Raw genomic sequence first — 15,890 nt, 5'->3', positions numbered from 1 at the left:
AATCTCTGCGAATCCCCAGTAATTTCAAAGGTATAGCGGATTTCCAAGACCAAAAACGTTGAGAACTGTTGTCCTATGTGATTGGAGGAGGGAGAGCAACTGTGCCCAGTTAAAAGACTACATTTCCCGGATACCCTAGCCGCTAAGTTTGACCATGTGATAAGTTCTGGCTAATCAGGTGTAAGCAGAAGTCTTTGGAAGGGGCTTCCTGAAAGCCTACCTAGAGAACAGATAGCTGGAAATTTTACTTTTTTGATTTTCTGTTTGTCTTCATTGTCGTGAGCAGCAAAAGGTTAGAGAAAACCAGGTCCACACACACTTGTGACTCTCCACAACGTCAGACTTTTATTGAGGCTGTCTTAATCACAGAAGCTGCGAGCTACACGGAGTCCCCAAGGAGACAATTCCCCTTAGTACTGCCTGTTCACTCAGTAGCCAGAGCCGTGGGCACAAAGGTTAAACCACTCCACAGGTCAGTCCACACTGCAAACCACACGTCATTGTGTACTTAACCAATATACAAAGTCATAGGTCAAACATTCCACAGCCAAGTAACATGTAACATTAAGAGAAAAGGGGTAGGAAGAAAGGTGAACGTACCAGTCCAGGGGAGACTTACGTGAGCAGAAAGAAATTTCCTGGGCAAGACAGACAGTGTATCAGGTCAGCACACCTTGTTAGGAAGGGTCTTTGATGCGGGCAGAGCCTTTGGCCGCAGATGTCAGGCGCTTATCCCAAGTGACCGCAAGGCGGTGTCTGTTAGGCTGAGCTGGTGAAGTCCTGTTCTTTTTATGGCCACAAAGTCCTCCAGTGAGGACTGATAGTGGAAGGGTGTAGGCTTGATTATGTCCTTACCTGGTTGAATACAGTCTTTGTTGATGAGGCACACAACCAATGGTCTCTTTGGCATGATGCCTTTTAAAATAAAAGGTAGAACATTTTCTTTATTCCTTCATCTCTCCACAAACATTTAGGTTAATTTTACCTCTTGGCTCTTGTGAATAATGCTGCAGTAAACACTGGTGTACAAATAAAAATAAATAAAATAAAACGAAAGGTAGGGTCTTTTTTCTAAGATGGAATTACTTGTCAAGGGTGCTATATACACTCATTCTTGAAGAGTACACATTTTATGTGATTGCAGAAGCCCCAGCAGCCACCTAGAACCATGAGGCGACCTTCCAAGATAGAGCAAAAAGATTTAAAAAGAAAAAAAAACAAAAAACGACTGGATCCCCAATGACTCTGAATGCGGCCTCATTGTCTACTAGTGGAGGTAAAAGCAACTCCAGCCCTGGATGCTAATTCACCGTGTTGACTTCTGATTAAACCCAATTCCAGAAATGCTTCTAAGATTTCTATTTTATCTGCTGTTCCTTGTGCCAGAGCAGGTCGATACCATAAGTCCTGCCAGGTCAGAACAAACCCTGAGCGAGAAGCAGGCGGATCTGTCACTTAATTGATGTTTCTGGGGCAGGACTTAAAATTCTCCTGAGGAAATTTTATTGATACCCACACTCCTTGAAGCAGAATGGCCCAGATAAAGAGACTTCCCTCTCCTGAATTTTGATGGGTTGACATACCTGATTTCCCTGGTGAGCCATGTCAGTTGTTGAGTGCTGTCTCATGCTGCCATTGTCAATAGAGTAAGTGGCTGAATGTGAATGCAGAGTTGTAGAAAGTCAACATGCCTTGTCCACGGACCCACCTCTAAGCAAAGATAACTTTCTGTGGAATGTCAGATGGTCTCTTTCCTTGTGTTACATCGAATCTATTGTCATTGACTGGGGGAGTCGGAGGTTGGGACAGATGATACCCAAAGCCTTACTCACAAAGGCCTGGTAGCTTCTGTAAAGGGTAACATGTTTGGACTAAGCACATCTCTACCATACTCCTTGGGTTAAGGATGGTTTCAGGCTAAACCTGACCACTGCACAACCTGGTGAGGATTAAACGTGCTGTTCCCTCCAGCAGATGGACCGACATGGGCCAAAACATGCTAACAGGGCTTGAAAAATGACTTTTAAAATCAATTTACCCTAACATAATAGGTTATTTAGGATTAGATTTGTTGTTACAGAACTAAAATGCCCCAGATAACTTTAACTTAAACAAGATAGCTTTATTTCTCTGTCACATATATGAAGTCTGGAGGTGAGTAAGATAGGGCTGGTCCCTGTTCCATGGTGAGCAGGTCTATGCAAATTCACCCCCAAAGGAAGCCAAGGAAACCACGAGACCAAAGAGGCTGACAAATCCAGTTTCTCAAAAAGAAACATCTAGTGGGAACTTATGAACAGAAGCCCGAACAGAAGCCACGTCTAGGCACCACCCACCCCCAAAGAAAGAGTAGGACAGTTGAAGTTGACCCCGCAAGGAAAGACAAGAACGCTATGTAAATCTGCCTAAGAGCAGGATTTATGGTAAAGGTCATTTTGACCTAAGGGCAGGCTTTATTGTAAGTATATACTCTTACACAAGGAATAGTAGATAAAATAGAAATCTTAGAGGCCTTCCCAGAACAGGGGTTAATCAGAAGTCAGCATGGTGGACTAGCATCCAAGATGGTGCTGCTTCTGTCTCCACAGTCCCTCTATCATCTAAGCACCTAACTTTCTGCTTTGCCATCTTCATTCAGCATGTGGCTCTCCTCTTCAGTCACCTCATGGTCCAAGATGGCTGCAGAAGCTCCAGCATTATGTCCATATTCTAAGCAGAAGGAATAAGAAACGGGTAAGAAAAGAAGGCACACCTCACATTCGATTTGACTCTCTTAAAGAAAGCCTTCCTGAAAATTCCATGCTATATTTTCTCTTCTGCCTTCACCAACCCAAATTTGGTCACATAGCTCCAATGAACTGCAAAAGAGTCTAGGAAATATAGTCTTTTTGTTGCTGCTATTCTGTTACAAAAGAACAAGTATTGGGTAGCCAGCTAGCAGCCTCTTCCATACTTGGTTCTCTCTCTCTTTCTGCTCTAAAATTTGGAAGTTTTCCCCCCAACTCCTCCCCTCACACAACAAGTTTGTTTTGAATCTTTTTGCTGAACCAAAGATATTAACTTTGAAATGCCAAGTATAGCTATACATGCCAGATGCAAGGTTTTGGACAAAGAAGTTTGATTGGCAATTTTCAAATGACAGGTGCACTTATCAGCAGGAAGACATCAATACGTTACAGAGCATCTAAGTCGTAAAATAGGTAAGCTTTAAACTAAACCATGACACCGATGACCTGTTTGTGTCCCATATTTGCTTCAGTTGGCTGGACAGATTTTTGTGGAATTTTTTTGTCTCCCCCATCTTTTCATCTTAAGGACGTTAGTTGTAAAAATGGTGACATTAGGTTCACATGACAGAATTTGATGGTTTTGACATATACAGAATAAAGTAAGTTCCTTTCAGAGGCTGTGATTTCAGAAGCTCAAATTTTCCAGAATTTAACTTGCTCCCAGAGTTGCGGTTAGAGGGGGAGGAGAAGAACGGGAAGCCAGACACCTTTGGGAGCTGCCATGACTTCTTTGAGGCATTAGAGCTATATTTGGTGCAATTAAGTGACTAATTCAGTAAAAACTACACAGTTCCCTCGTGGCCTCCAAGAGTAAAACACAGCTGCTAAAGGTGACTGATTTACAAGCCGGGAATGACCCAGGTACCAGGGGAAACAAGCCAGACTCTTCTGAGAGTCTAAATCACTCTCTGAGTCAGGCGATCAAAACGGCATGCTCACCCTGGGCAGAGCCCCAGAATTGGGCAGCCTCCAAAACCAGGCTTTAAAAATTCCCCCCCTTTCAGCAGGATTAGACCCTCGCCTTTCCCCCATTCCTCAGGAGGATGAAGGAAGTGTGAGAGAGTCCGCAAAGGATTGGGGTTCAGTCCCTACACTCCTCTTAACCCCAATCCCAGCCCAGGGAAGGTAGGGTAAAAAAGGCAGAGAGGGGCGCAGCTAGTCTATGATCTCTCCGACCAGCAAGTTCAGGTTCCTGGGGATTGCGCTGGGCCAACCGGGGTGAGCAGGGCCAAGTTCAAGGCTATGCAAGTTACTCATCATACACCCCGGTGGGCGCCATTCACGGCATAGTCTAATCTAGGGGCTCTCAAACTTGACTGCATATTAGAATCACCTGGGCAGCTTAGACAAGATCTTAAACCTGCTGCCACTCAGAACAATTAAATCAGTCCATCTGGAGGAGGGACCAAGACATGAATAATGTTTAAAGTCCTTCCAAATATTTTTAAGCTGCAGCCATGTTTAAGACCCAATAACCTCATTTACATAGACTTTGATGTGAATGGTGCCCCCTGTAGATGTGCTGGGTATGACCCCAGGTAGATGTCACAGCCCTGGTGGGGGTGAAGAAGGAGAAAATGGGCAGAGAACAACGGGGAGAAAAAAGAAAAAGAAAAATTCAAAAGAAAATCCGGAAACTGGGCCTCAAACCAGCTTCCTGTGACTAGGGTTGCCTGTAGACAGAGTTAAAAATGAAGACATGGTGTGAATTGGGGTGCCTGAGCTGTTCACATGGCCCAAGTTTCTCACTTTTAATCTGCACTAGTTCCTAATCTTCATTTCTTGGATAGTTCCTAAGATGTGTGTTTTAGGTAATGACAATAGCAACCGACAGACACTCAAGAATCACTTTAGAGTTTACAAAGCAGTTTTTCAAAATCCATTACCCTCACTGGGTTGATCAGCTCGCAGAGTCTCTGCCCTTGGTCTGCAGGGTTCACTTTCCTTTCCCTCTCAGACCCAGATGCCATTGGGACCGGAGGATTGGTTTTTCTCATGAGTTTTTACACAGAGGTTTTCCAGCCGTGGTGCCTGCTGTGATTGGTTTTTCTCCTTTGAATATTTAATTCCTCTGGAAAGACTTGGAGGATGAGTTGAAGGACGAAATCAGCATTTGGGATGAGGGCTCATCCCGTCAAACGTCCTCCTCAAGGTGGGGCCACCGGTCAAATGGCCCACCGAAGGCCCAGGGCCAGGCACATGGAGACACTCTGCTCTACCTTGTGGAACAAACGCAGAGGTGCATGGTGTATTGGCAAACCACACTGGAGGCCACCCACCAGAAGGAAGGCTGTGGGTGCTGAGAGAGAGAGGGGACCATGGAGAAGAACGCGACATTCCATGCTTCGGTAACTTTAAATTTGCCAGAAGGACCTGTGCAATGACCACTTGTATACCTAGATCTGAATTGCACCCCACATCTTTCAAATTAAAAAATTAAAATTAAAAAATTTGGCAGAAGTTTCTTCTGGCCTCAGCCCACCCTCAACCTTGTCAAAGGCAATCATCCAGAGGGCCTCCACAAGCCGGGCTCGGTGACTCAGCCTGTCATCCCACGCTTTGGGAGGCCAAGGTGAGTGGATTGCCTGAGCCCGCGGGTTTGAGACCCGCCTGGGCAACTTGGCGAGACCTCGTCTCTACAATAAGTCAAAAACTAGCCGGGCATGGTAGCGCGCACCTGTAGTTCCGGCTCCTTGGAAGGCTGAGGCGGAAGGATCGCCGGAGCCCAGCGGGTCGAGGCTGCGGTGGCCAGGAGTGGCCACTGCACTCCAGTCTGGGCGACAGAGTGAGACTCCAATTCAAAAAAATAAAAAATAAAAAAAAAGGGCCTCCACAAAGAGTCCTGATGAGCCAACCTGCTGGCAGGGCTCACAGTCTTGGTCTTCCTTGGCCTCACAATCACTTGCGGTCACCAGGTCTCTGACCCACATGCAGCAGAGCAGAGCAGTCAACAGCCAGCCTCTTACAGCCAAAGGAATTGCTTCCCTACTGGCTGAACGATTTTTGCGCCCATCTTTGGAGTTGTCACACCTCTGTCCCCTTGATCTGTCAAGTGGAATTAATAATCCCAGCCTCTTAATGTTTCTGTGAGGCTTAGTCAGTGTTTAGCACAGGCCTGGAGTAGGGATGGGAGCTCCATAAATGGTGGATGTGGAGCTATCTCAGACTCCAGTCTAACCCTAATTTCACTGCTTCCACTGGTGAAAACCTGCAGAGAGCCAGGCCACCACCCTGTTCTCCAGGCCTGATACGATGGACTCTCTATTACAGGGCCACGATGCGTGCTTTGTGGATTGGGTGATAACTAACATTTTAGCAGAATACAGTCGAACTGTAAGGCTCCAGTTCAGTCTTTTTCATTAAGAACATAGAACAGTGGTGAAGAAAGTTGGTTCTGGAGTGAAAATGGGCTCAGGTTCTTGCTCTATCACTTGTTGTAAGCTTGGACAAGGTTCTTGCCATCCCTAAAGTCTCAGTGTCCAGCGAGATGGAATTAATGCTACAACTCATGGGAAGCGCTCCTACTTTATTGGGAACATCAAAGGCCATACTGTCTGGAACATGAACAGCACCTGAGAGGCAACAACTGATGGGGCCAGGCAGGCCTGTTTGCATCTCCCTCCCTGGGAGCCAGGCCTAGAGACTGTCTTAGCCATGGCTTCCCAAGGCAGCTTTGGCCTACCTCAGCTCTGGCAATACCAAGGACCCCCAGAAGCCCCATTTTCCAGGAGTTTCCATTCCAAAGAACTCCCACTTGATAGCCATTCCTTATCTCCCAAAAGAGTGCTCGCTCCCTAGGGGAACGGCCATTCATGAAGTCATTCTAATGTGTGGTCACTTGCCTTAGTGTGCCACTTCAAGTCACTTCTCTTCGTCTTCTATTGCTCCTGAGGCAAATCATGTTCCAATTCACTCGTGCTATTTAAAACAGATGCTTTCTCCCCAGCATGCCACCCCACAGCCTGCCAGACTGCTCCACCCAAAACACAGGGCTTGGGAGGGGTCACCCACACAAGCTGGGAACTCCTAAACCTAACAATAGCTCACACCCTGTGGGATGGACTATTTTGTATTGATTCATGATCCAAACCCTCACCCACACTGACTTGACATCACTGTTTCCATAACAAATAGTAACCTTCAACCGGAATAAAGCAGGGGCTGAAAGTCCCCCAGATGCAGCCAAACGAGATAGACATGTTCCTTAGACAATAGACACAATACTGTGGTCCCGCCATGAGGTTGTGTATTTATGTTCCAGACGACTTCATGTCTAACCTGTGGCTCCTTCACTAATAAGGAATGAGAAAAACTTACCACTATGAAAACTTGGCAACACACCGCAACATCACATATCCTATGGGAGTACGTATGTATACATACATAAATGTGACTCTCGCTTTAAAGTCAAGATGTATGAATGCAGCCCTGCATCTGGAGTGTGTGTGCATCCTCAACAGATCAAAGTGAATCTTTGGACTTGAGTTCTCTACGGAATTTACAATAGATGCTAGCGTCTAGCTTTCATTGGTTCTCCATAACCCTCACTTGGCACCCAGGATGGACTTCTCTGCAGGCTGCCTACGTGTGTGTGCGTTAAGATGTTGAATACAAGCTCCTTAAATTCAGGGGTCCTGTGTTATAACAAGTACCTTGATTTCCCAGAAGCCATTGCAGGGTATTACATACAGTAGGTGTTTATGTTTACTGATGAACATTCGAATACATTCCATTATAATACCCAAGAGAAGGGAATCCACAGGATAGGGTGTATCTGAACACATTTAAGGACATTTTGTTCTGGGAAATCCTTAAAGGACATTAACTCATCCTTGTCTTCATGGCTCAGAGTGTGGTCCACTGACCAGAAGCAGGAAGAAATGCAGAATTTTGACCTTTACCCCAGATCTTCTGAGTCAGGGCCTGCATTTCAACAAGATCCTCAGGTCATTCGTGTGCACATTAACACGAGAAGCTCTGAGTGGTCTACACCATCACAGGGACGGCTGAGAGCAGTGTTCAAAGAAGGTACTGGGAGCAGTGTGTGTGTGTGATGAGAGAGAGAGAGAGAGAGAGAGAGAGAGAGAGAGAGAGAGAGAGAGAGAGAGAATGCAAGAGAGAAAGCCCTGCAGGTGCTTCGTGTGTGCTGTCTCATTGAATCATCATAAAGAGCCTAAGAGATAGGCACTGTTATTATTCCAATCTCCTAGCTAGCAAGTTGTGGAGATAGAATCAGACCTACAGAGCACATGCCATTACATTCTATATACTAGAACCTCTGGAACTTAGTGGAGTTTGCTCTCTCTGTAAGATCTTGAAAGAATTCTAGCTTCAGTTGTAACTTCATACACGGGTCATCTTATACACAGATAGGACTTAGGGCAACATTTATTTCTTATCCTCAAAAAAATTTACCAAAGTAACACATGGTTACTATAGAACAACTAGAAAGATAAGCAAAAGAAAATTAAAAGCCACCCGATAAGGTCAAGATAGTTAAAATTGTAATACATATTCTTCCTAATATCATTCTATAAATATATATGCTAGCATCTGTATGCATATGTGTATATTCATGCACACTTTTAACAAAAAAGTATCATGATTTCTACACTATTTTATGAGTTTATTTTAAAACACATTCTAGAACTTTAGATTTTTCTGGTCCTCACTTTCTCCTCTTCTCTGAACCTGTTTTAATTCCCCTTAGCTCAAAGCCCACCTGCTCCAAGAAGCCTTCCATGACCACTTAGCCCATAGGTGTCTGGCATTTCTGGCCACCTCTGCCTGTGTGTCAGTGTGACCCCTCATTCCCTGGCCACAAGCACCCAGAACAAGGTTGGAGCAGTGTTTACAGGACACTGGCCTCGACCTCCAGCTCCTACTTAGGGAGATGTTGCAGCCACAGAAAGTTCCTTCCTCTGGGTTCAAGAGCTATTTGGGGTGGCTCACGCACGTGGACCCAATCTGTCCTCTGTCCTGACCTAGTGTCTCTGCCTCCCCACACTGTGCTGGTTGCTCCCTCTGCACTACACTTACCTGACCACTGTGTCAACCTGTTCTGTGCTGGCCACAACTGAATGCTCTGCTGCTGGCCAGGTTGAACTAGAATGGGCACATGAAATTGGCAATGCCATATTCTACTGTTTGGGATCTATCTCAATAGCAATTTCATGAGGTTTGCACTCTACTTCTTCTCTTGCATTGGGACGTGACCCCTCCTTGGTTTGGCCCCAACAACTGTTGGTCACCTGGAGTCAAATCTCTTTCCTCACCTGCCTTAAATGTCCCTAGGGCACAAAGCACAGCCAGCTCTCTTCTTGGCTTCCATCAAGCTTTTGGAAGGCCAAGTCTTTCATGGACCTTCCTTTCAGTTCTTGCCACCTTCTCCTTTAGAAACGGGCCAAGTGCCCTTGGACAGGCTGGGCCAGAAGGCAATCTGAGTAACCTGCTCTTGGAGGTGCTTAGAGTGGGCCTCTTTCTTGACCACTCACCTGTGTCCCTGGCCTCGCTTGACCACCACATCTTCATCTGGTCACTGCCTGGGAGGTCAGGGGTGCCAGTGCTTTCCTGCTGCTTGGGGGATGGTCTTAGACCTAATTACCACCTCTTGTGAGCTGCTGACCCGGGCCTCATTCATGGCCAAACATCCCGAATTTCTTGGTGGGTGTAGGCTTGCACCCTTGCTGTGGGACCCTTGATGAAATGAGCATTCTCTCCCCACCAGCTTCCTGGGAAGCACGAGTATCTGCTGTGTTCAGCCTGGTTTTGAATTCTGGCTCCAACACTTGCTGGTTTGAATCCATTTCTTTGGCTTCTCAGTGTTTTCTTTTTCTCATTTGTTCAAAGGGGATGATGCGTGCCTAATTCCTGGGGACATTTTGAGGATCAAGTAGAACCACTCATGAGAGATGCTCAGAACAGTGCCTGGTGCACAGAAAGCAGTGAATAAAATCTAGCTGCTGCTGTGAATTGTCACTGTGATAAGTTCCTCGAAGGCACCTGTAGCAGCTCCCTCCTCTCTGTACTTTGTGCCTGAACACCTACTTTCTGAGTGAGTGATGAACAAGACCTCTAGGGAAAGAGAGGTGGTGATCCCTGGGCTAATTACAGAGGAAGAAGCCTGTAGTCGCAGGAGGGTGAGTGAGTGTCTGGAGTGCAGGAGTCTGTGTTGGGGGAGGCTGTGCCCCAGTATCTCAGCTCCTGGTCACAACCATGAACACCAAGTCCCTCATGCCAGGGTGCACTTGCCACCAGCAGGCTTACACACTCAAGCACCTGCAGGATGCTTCTGGACGCTTTGGGCTGAGGCAGTGTGAGTTTCAAAACCTTAGAAAAAAGTGTCCTTACTCAATAAAGGAGGCTTTCTAAGGCCCACGAACCTGGGAACAAACTGCAGAGCATTATACATGTCGGGATCTAACAACTTCAAAAGCAAATCATTCAGTTCCAAATACATACAAAGACTCTGGATTGATTTATCATTTCTGAGATAAATGAAAGGCCAAGGAACACAGGGGGCTGACTCTGCAGGGAAAAACACTCCATGCTGTCAGCGCTTGGCGAGGCCTCACTGCTGGGAGGACTTTGGGGACACTGTGACGCATATGTTACTGCCCAGGGCTCCTTAGCACTTTTGAGCTCTCTCCATTGGAATTCACCCCAAAATGGCCCCCTGAGCAGTTCCATTTCATCTGTTACCCTTTCTATGCACCACCATGGTTCCATAGTTTCATAGTACCATGTATTAACTTTATATTTAGCTCTATTTTCATGGAGAAGCTGTGTATTACCAACCCCTTCAGCGAACGAGTAATACAGAAATGGAAGAACATAAGCAGACGTAGGATGGTCTTGATGCATGCGGCGGGTGGCAGGCTTGGCCAGTGGGTAGCCTTCTCATCAACAGCTCAGGACACCTCAGTGAGCATTTTCCCTAAAGGCACAAGACTCTTGAAACTCCTGCCACTGGGGGATGCATTATAGTAAGCCTGGCTACATAATTTGCACCTAAGTGCAAAATAAAAATGTGGGGCTCCTTGTTCAAAAATGATTAAGAGCTTGAAGATGGTGACAGGAGACCACTAAACCGAGTGCAGGGCTTTTCTAAGTGTGGGACAGCACAGGTCTCAGGACCATGTAGTCCACCTTGCGCTTTAAGTCACAATGTCAAATTCAAGAAGCGACACATTCCTGTAGTTCTCCGAAACAAAATTAAGCCTCCAAAAAATTAGAGTGCTCTCTCCTCCAATCCTGGGAGGCTGTACGAATCCTGGGCTTCTGTGGTGCTAGACAGTAGGGGGGGCCAAGGGGGCCATGGCCATGGGCCCTGGTGGCCACCTCCTTTACTGCGGCGCCTTTGGCTGAACCCAATTCTCACCGTCTGTCTTGCAGGCACACCCCAGAGGTTCAGAGAGGCCCTCATATAGCTCCCCGACTGACTACAGGCATGGCATCCTCTAGCCACCAAAGAGCAGCCTCTCTATGTTCCCCAAGTCTGGGAGAAGTTGAAATCCTCTCTCAGGGTGCTCCACGCAAGGCATGTCTCTTCCCCCTTCCTTCTATGATGTTTACATATCAAACCCCTACAGAGGGTCTTCAAGAAGACACTGCTGCCCTCTTTTCTGAGGAGGGGAAGGGGACAGCAGATGCCCACCCCAGTAGGGCAGATTTTTTTCTATTCTTGCCCCTGTTGGCTTCACCAAGGTTGTGGTGAGACCTGGGTTTCGTATCTTCGAAGTCTTCCGATTCTTTTCACCCTTTGCAACCCACAGAGGACTGGGAAAGCCTGGCAGGAGGTGGGTGGTGGGGAGGAGGTCATTGGCACAGCATGGTTCTCACTGCTGTGACAGTAATTTCCTTGTCTGTGCAGTGAGGAGCAGCACTTGCTACCCAGGATGGTTGGGACAAGGAAATCTGATTAAGAACAAAGGGGGCTGGCAAACTGCCCATACTAGAAAAGGAAACCAAGGAGGCAAGGAAAGGTGAGTATATTAGTCAGCATAGGCTAGGTTTTGCTGCAATAACAAGCCCTTCACCACTGTTAACTCTCTTTCCTCCTTTCTCTCCCTCTCATCTTCTAACCATGAAGCAACTCCAAGCCAAAGGAAACCACAGGGTTTATTTAGTTTTGGGAAACTATCTCAAGGTGTTCATGACATACAGTTGAGTGGAAAGACAGGCAATAGACTACTAGCACAGCTGGTGTTCATGTATACAGCATGTCCCCTTCCATCAGAAATGTTCGGAAGGGCATTTACGAAAATGCTATCGGTGGTTTTCCCTAGGTGGTAGGATTTCAGGTGATTATTACCGTATTCCTTGTACCTTTATGACTTGTTTTACTTTTTTTTTACAGTATGTCTTTTTTGCAAAACCTTACAGCTTGAAAATGAAAAACACAATCATCCAGGTGGTGTCTGGACTAGGCCACAGGACACAGATGTGAGTGCAAAATGCAAGCGTTAGAAATAGCTGCCATCAGTATAAGCTGGTCTGGCCACTTTATGAACCATTTGGTAATACCAAGCAAAACTGAAAATCCACATTGCTATGACCTGACATTTCTACTTCTTGTTATATTCCCTAGAGAAACTCTCATTCATGGGCACAAGGAGGTATGTGAAAGGATGTTAACTTTGGACATGAGAGTGAAAAACTGGAACAACCCGAATGTCCATCAACAAGGAAATGGATAGCAAAATGTGAGATTTCATATGATGGACTATTACAAAATGTGTGTGTGTGTGTGTGTGTGTGTGTGTGTGTGTGTGTGTGTGTGTATGTGTGTGTGTGTATATATATATATATATATATATATATATTTATTTATTTATTTATTTATCTCACTGTAGCAAATTGTAGCATATCATTCAGAATAAAAAATCAAGTTTAGGTGTTCTTCATGTACATTAAACAATACAGACCATGGTGTGTGTGTGTGTGTTGTGTGTGTGTGTGTGTGTGTGTGTGTGTGTGTGTGTGTAAAAGCACAAAAAGGACTCAGGGAAGCACCCACATTCATATTAGCAGGGACCTCAATCATGTGGGCAGGGGCACGTGTGTGATGCAAACAGGACTGCAGAGGAGGGTGGACACTGAGTGAGCTCTCCAACTATGACTGTAACCTTTTATTTAATTTATTAAAAAAGAAAATCTGGGCCAGGTTCGGTGGCTCAGCCTGTAATCCCGTGCCTTGGGAGGCTGAGGTGAGTGAACTGCTTGAGCCCACAGGCTTTAGACCCTCCTGGGCAACTTGGTGAGACCTCATCTCTACAATAAATCAAAAAAATTAGCCAGGCGTAGTAGCATGCTCCTGTAGTTCTGGCTACTTGGAAGGCTGAGGCGGAAGGATCGCTGGAGTCCAGCAAGTCGAGGCTGCAGTGGCCTGGAATGGCCACTGCACTCCAGTCTGGGCGACAGAGTGAGACTCCAACTCAAAAAAAAGAAAAAGAAAAAGAAAAGAAAAAGAAAATCTGAGCAGAGGTGACACAATTTTAACAATTGTGAATCCTGGGTGGTGGGAGCTGGGATGTTTATCTTTTTTTTCTGTTTTGTATTTTAAGTTTTTCTTTAAAAGGAAGAGGGCAGGGAAGAACAGGCAAAATACACGCATTGCCTGCATACTATCATACAACCGCAAACCTCCTGGCTCCAGAAGAAAAAAATTATGACAGGGGTGTGGGAGAAGTGATTAAAAAAACAAGCAAACACTGGTTGAAGAATGTAAGAGTAAAAAGTGGCCTGCACAAGAAAAGGAAACCTAGGAGATAAGGAAAGGGGAGTATATTAGCCAGGGTAGGCTAGGTTTTGCTGCAATAACAAACAACCCCTCACTCTCAGTGTCTTAGCACAACAAAAATGTACCTTTTCATGCATGCAAAGTCCACTACAATCTGGGCGGCGCTCCAGGCCACTGTTCTCCAGGTGGTGTGATTCAGAGTGTGTTCGTTCTGTGACTCCAACATCTCCATGTTAGCTGCACAGAACCACGCAGGGGTTAGCACTGCCTCAGCCCAGAAGCAATGCATGATATTTCCACTCACATTACCGCTCAACTCCAAGGGGTCTTAGAATAGGAAACTATTGCATGCCCAGGAAGGAGGAGTGGTGAAAGTAAGCACTAGCCACACCTTCTGCAGGGAGGAAGCTAAGGCCACTTGATAATAAATGACTGACTTGTTCTCATCAGCCTACGCTGCCAGGCTTTGAGACACTCACCCCATTCTCAATTCTGAGAAGCTCTACCTTGGCTTCCTTGTTCTGAGCTGGTTTTTCTCCTTCCTAAGATGAATAACTATTCCTACATTTGACATGGAACATGGAACATTCAAGAAAATTTAATGAATAAATATCAGTTGAGCTCTTACTGAGAAACACAGTAGAGACACACCGGGGAAGTTATGTGTGCTTTGATGTGACAATCACTTTCATGGTGATGGTTTTGTTTGCTTCAAAACTCCCATAAACCAGAAAGAACATCTGTTGACATTTGGACCTACGATGAGATTGAATCAGTCGTAATTCCCATAGCTCAGAGACCCTGTGCTCAACCAAACAAAGAGCACTTCTTGGGTTCTGGAATGACAGACACAAATTCATTGCTGCAGAGAAGTTAAGAACCGGGACTTGGGAGCCAGACTGCCTGGATCCCAGTCTTGGCTCTGCCATTTACTAGCTTAGTGACTTTAGGCACTCTCTCTAAATAGTATATAGTAATATATCTACTGCAAAGTGTTGTTCGGGGGTTCAAGGAGTTCATATGTATTGTTTAGAACAGGGCTGACATGCCAGGCACACTCAGCGTTGCTGTGACAATGATGACAACAGACACCAGCACATATCTCATTTCTGGGCAGCACTTGCAAGAGAAGAGAATTGAAGAAGACTGCAGCATTTTTTTTTTTTTTTTTTTGGAGTTGGAGTCTCACTCTGTCGCCCAGACTGGAGTGCAGCGGCCGCTCCCGGCCACCGCAGCCTCGACCCGCTGGGCTCCGGCGATCCTCTCGCCTCAGCCTTCCGAGTAGCTGGAACCACAGGCACGCGCTACCATGTCTGGCTCATTTTTTTTTTTTTTGAATTTATTGTAGAGATGGGGTCTCGCCAAGTTGTCCAGGCGGATCTCCAACCCGCAGCCTCAGGCACTCCACTCACCTCGGCCTCCCAAAGCGCGGGATGACAGGCTGAGCCACCGAGCCCAGCCACACTGCAACATTTTTCGACTTGGTCTAGAGGAGACAGGATGGAGTTCGGTCATTTTCACCAGTGAATACAAAAGCATATAATTAAGACACCGTCCTTCTGAGGGTTACAGGAGTTCTGTGCAAAACAGGGAATGAAATCCAGCAATGAAGTTTCATTACTTCAAACAACAGCCTCTTTTAAAATGAGAGTAGAGCTAAATGTACCTTTCTGTGGCTTTTGTCCATTAAAAGCGATCATATGTAGCGTTGTCTAAACGGGGAAAATCAGACATACAGCATGTTTCCAATTGTTTTTTAAAACGGGTTATAGGATCTTGTAATAATTTCTGGGTCTGTTTAGTAAGCTCATTGTTATGCCAATAAATTACATTTGAAAACAGAAGACCACCTAATTCGCCCAAGAAATCATTCCACTCTCCCAGACGGCGATGACATGCGTTTCAGAAACTCACAGACAAGTGGACAGCAGTGGGGACCGGGTGCCTGATTCCACACCTCCTTCTACCTCCACACAGGCTGTGTATTCGTCCCTGCTCTTCCGGAAGAGTCAAGGCCCAGTCCAATCGGTACATTTCCCTATTTCTGCCCAACCTGACGGGGACAGTCCCGATGGACTCTCGGCCTCGTTGTCAGTAAGCTGTCACGTGATCCCGTGTCACGAAGACCTTGGGCCTATTTGCCCCGGCACGGCTGCCCTCCTGCCACCTGCCCGGGCCTGGCGGCAACCGCTGCCCTATCTCAAGGAGCCAAGTCTCCCACGAGGGTGCCTGCGCACGCAGAGGCCCTTCCAAGCTGCAGAAAGCAGGCGCTCCCCAGAATCTGTGCGCCCGTGGGGCCGAGATGCCCGCGCCCCGCGGGAGGACCGCGCGGGGCTTGACTTCCCCGGCGGAGCCGGTTT

General features: G+C 46.4%; 1 long non-coding RNA gene across 1 annotated transcript; it reads right to left on the bottom strand.

The window, feature by feature from the left end:
- Positions 1-2,417: 2,417 nt before the first annotated feature.
- Positions 2,418-15,633, bottom strand: LOC110594746. The gene is made up of 3 exons (XR_002481428.1): positions 15,445-15,633; positions 14,943-15,016; positions 2,418-2,709 (listed from the first exon to the last, which is right to left on the bottom strand). It is a non-coding gene; the product is annotated as an uncharacterized LOC110594746 (long non-coding RNA).
- Positions 15,634-15,890: the final 257 nt, after the last annotated feature.

This window comes from Carlito syrichta, unplaced genomic scaffold (genome assembly GCF_000164805.1).
Source record: "Carlito syrichta isolate Samal-C Ts95f unplaced genomic scaffold, Tarsius_syrichta-2.0.1 Scaffold131329, whole genome shotgun sequence".
Taxonomy (NCBI): Eukaryota; Metazoa; Chordata; class Mammalia; order Primates; family Tarsiidae; genus Carlito; species Carlito syrichta.
The sequence above is the reverse complement of the archived record's forward strand: the minus strand, read 5'-3'. Positions and strand labels throughout refer to the sequence as shown.